The sequence below is a fragment of the Camelina sativa genome, chromosome 5, assembly GCF_000633955.1.
Source record: "Camelina sativa cultivar DH55 chromosome 5, Cs, whole genome shotgun sequence".
Classification (NCBI taxonomy): Eukaryota; Viridiplantae; Streptophyta; class Magnoliopsida; order Brassicales; family Brassicaceae; genus Camelina; species Camelina sativa.
Window position 1 is genome coordinate 27,360,411 of NC_025689.1, and position 4,381 is coordinate 27,364,791.

A 4,381-nucleotide genomic window follows, 5' to 3' on the forward strand; every position below is an offset into this window, starting at 1 on the left:
CATAGATGAGAAACTTGAAGACGTTACAAAGTATAGAAGCATGATTGGAGGACTCTTGTATCTTTGTGCTTCAAGACCAGATATCATGTATGCAAGTTCTTACTTGTCTCGTTACATGGCATCTCCAACAGTGCAACATCTTCAAGAAGCCAAACGAGTACTTAGATATGTTAAAGGAACTTTGACATATGGGATTCAATTCAAACAAGTAGCAGAACCAGAGTTGGTGGGATTTTCTGATAGTGATTGGGGTGGTTCAGTTGAAGACAAGAAGAGTAGTAGCGGCTATGTTTTCTCAATTGGATCGGGTGCATGCTGTTGGAATTCAAGCAAGCAAAAGACGGTTGCTCAATCAACCGCTGAAGCAGAATACATTGCGATTTGCTCCTCAGCAAATCAAGCAATATGGCTACAAAGACTGGTGAATGAAATCGGATTCAAGGCTGAAAAAGGTATAAGGATCCTATGTGATAACAAATCTGCGATTGCTATAGGAAAGAATCCGGTTCAACATCGTCGAACAAAACACATTGAGATCAAGTATCATTTCGTAAGAGAGGCTGAACAAGAAGGAAAGATCAAGCTTGAACATTGTCCAGGAGAATTTCAAGTCCCCGATATCTTAACCAAACCTTTAAACACGTTAAGGTTTGAGTCTCTACAAGAAGAGCTAGGAGTGAAGATGAAGCCATGATCAAGGAGGAGTGTTGGAAGTGATCAAGTCTTCATATTTGTTTTATTTATTTAATGTATAAGAGTCGGCTGTATTTAAATCATTCATATCACTTTGATACAAATGATATAAGTAACCACCAAGTAGTTATTGTTTGAATGTTTGTGTCTTTACATTGGGGCATCTATTAGAGATGCAACTCCTAGTCCAAAGAGTGTCTTGTAAACCTATAAATATGTGTTTCACAATCTAATAAAACATACGGTTTTCATTATACAAAAACAGAGTACGATTAACAAGAGAAACACATTGAATGTAGAACAAAACAGAGAGAGAGACAAAAAAACAGAGTAACATCTCTTGTTGTCCGATCCTAAACACTTTGAGAGTTCAAAGTCTTACAGATAAAGGGGTACCTACTAGCGACGAATATGGGACTCCTTCTGATAGTATCGATGGTCTTGTCTGCTTGTATGCCTCCACAAGAGAAATTACAGTGATAAACCCAGACACGAGATGGTCCTACAAGCTTCCTCTTGCCAACTTTCAAATAGACAACAATGACTCAGAGGTCCAGGATTTGGAAAAGACTACGTTACTGGAACACACAAAATAGTGTGGTTACATAATATTAACAAGTACAATACCACCTTATCATGCGATATATTCGATTTTGAAGTCAAGCAATGGAGGCAGGTGCCTCCACCTCTTCCTGAACATCGCTTAAACAACACCAACTTACCAACTTTTGCAAACGGATGGCTTTATTGGTTCCACCTAGACTTGACCAAATTGATTGCTTTTGATCTTCACACGGACATGTTTCAAGTCATTCCAAATCCTATTATTGAGACATTATCATCATCCGTTGTTGATATGAGCTTCGGTAGCATAGACGACGACCGTCGTCTTGTGTGGGCTTTAGAGACAAATGGAGATGGCATGCAACACGTTTGGAGGCTCACTAACCACAACACTGGTGGGGCATTATTGAAAATGGACAAGTTGTTCTCCATTGACTTGAACAAGATTAACCCCACTTGCTATACGCCTCATGATGAGACTTCACTCTTCCACCCTGCGGCAATTTCCAAGAATGGTAACAAGGTGATGCTCTTTAAGCAATTCCTGGAGCCCCTCCTATTTCAACCCCCAAACTCTACATATCACATCTTGTCTTGTTCTCCTCTTCGTGACAGTCTCCTTGTTCCTTTTTTTCCAAGTTTAGTCTCTCCCTTTATGAGTTAATTTCAAGTTCTTAAAATGGATTTTAATTAGTGTCACATTATATGACATCTTGTTGAACGTTGTCATATTTTTCAGTGCAAGTTTCAGACTTAATTTGGATTATTTTTGATCATCTATTAGTTCACCATGATGCTTCTTCAAAGGATATTAAGAAGAAGTGCTTGGATCTCATCCTACTTGTGTGGTTTTTCATTCTATTTTCCTTATCTTTTATTTATTTAAGTATTCCGTATTCGGTTTCTATTTGGAGTTTCCTAATATTGTTATAGTAGTGCATGGTTANTACAAGCTTCCTCTTGCCAACTTTCAAATAGACAACAATGACTCAGAGGTCCCTTTGCCAGGATTTGGAAAAGACTACGTTACTGGAACACACAAAATAGTGTGGTTACATAATATTAACAAGTACAATACCACCTTATCATGCGATATATTCGATTTTGAAGTCAAGCAATGGAGGCAGGTGCCTCCACCTCTTCCTGAACATCGCTTAAACAACACCAACTTACCAACTTTTGCAAACGGATGGCTTTATTGGTTCCACCTAGACTTGACCAAATTGATTGCTTTTGATCTTCACACGGACATGTTTCAAGTCATTCCAAATCCTATTATTGAGACATTATCATCATCCGTTGTTGATATGAGCTTCGGTAGCATAGACGACGACCGTCGTCTTGTGTGGGCTTTAGAGACAAATGGAGATGGCATGCAACACGTTTGGAGGCTCACTAACCACAACACTGATGGGGCATTATTGAAAATGGACAAGTTGTTCTCCATTGACTTGAACAAGATTAACCCCACTTGCTATAAGCCTCATGATGTTACTTCACTCTTCCATCCTGCGGCAATTTCCAAGAATGGTAACAAGGTGATGCTCTTTAAACAATTCCAGGAGCCCCTCCTATTTCAACCCCTAAACTCTACATATCACATCTTGTCTTGTTCTCCTCTTCGTGACAGTCTCCTTGTTCCTTTATTTCCAAGTTTAGTCTCTCCTTTATGAAATAATTTCTAGTTCTTAAAATGGATTTCAATTAGTGTCACATTATTTGACATCTTGTTTAACGTTTCTTATTTTTCAGTACATGTTTCAGACTTAATTTGGATTATTTTTATCATCTATTAGTTCACAATGGTGCTTCTTCAAAGGATATTAAGAAGTGCTTGGATCTCATCCTACTCGTCTGGTTTTTCATTCTATTTTCCTTATCTTTTATTTATTTTAGTATTCCCTATTCTTAATTTGCGGTTTCTATTTGGAGTTTCCTAATATTGTTATAGTAGTGCATGGTTAGAGTTCTACGTGAAAGTGGATTTTCACATATACATTCTGGAGTATTCATTGGCATAGACGTACTCTTCTCCCTTTGACAGCTAACTGGCAAACTCATCATTCCAAGAGGGTTCTGTTCCGATTTAGCAGATTTGTTTTCTTAAACCCAATACATCTGCTAAAGGAAAAAAAAAAAGAACGAGCAGGTTCATTGACAAGTTAAGGAGATTGTTGATGTTTTTGTGTATATTAGTGAGAAAGTTTTAGTGAATTGATGAGGATGATATTAAAAACAAAAAATAGCCAAAGATCATGGGAAACAGAGTGTAAGATGTTCATATCTAATATGATTTACAAACATGAAACTCGATAAACTAAATTTCGTCGAACTTGAAGACTGTAGAAGCCTGATTCTAGCTTCGCTCAAACAGGAAAGTTATATGGCCATGCAGGGGTCGACATTTGCATCCAAATTTAATGGTTAATCATTTAGTCAATCCGGTTACCAGGGAGTGACATTTAACTATTCTCCAAGAGTTTATAAATTTGCATGATATTCAGATTATTCGGAATATGGCTATCAACAAATATTTCAAGCCAAATCGTTTGATTTATCATTATTCAAAGTCTGGAAAATATTCGGTGAAATCGGGTTATGTATTGGCTAGGGTGATGGCGGTAGAGGTAGAATATGGCCCAACATGTACGGTTTTAAGAGCCCAAGCATGGAAGCTCCATGTTTCACCAAAAAATAATAATTTCTTTTGGCAAATTGCATCGGCACTCTTGGATTAGCTAATTGTGGTGTCCAGTGTGATATCAAGTGTAAAAAATGTGACTCGGCATATAAGACAATTAACCATGCTCTTTTTGAGTGTTCTCACTCATGACAAATTTGGGGTTTATCTCTGATTCAGATTTCTTCAGGGAGTGTTCTGTATGAGTCTGTGTACTCAAATCTTGATTTTCTCTATTGGAGAGGATCATCTCACTCAGGCGATCTTGATTCCTTTCTTCAGTTACCTTGGATATTATGGTCAATTTGGAAGGATATGAATAAAAAAGGTTTTCAAAATATGCAGCTCGCGCATATGAGGTAATTAATCAAGTTGTAAGCGACAAAATGTTATGGGAGAATGCACAATTTCAAGCAGTGGTAGTGATGTGAACCGAGGTCGCGG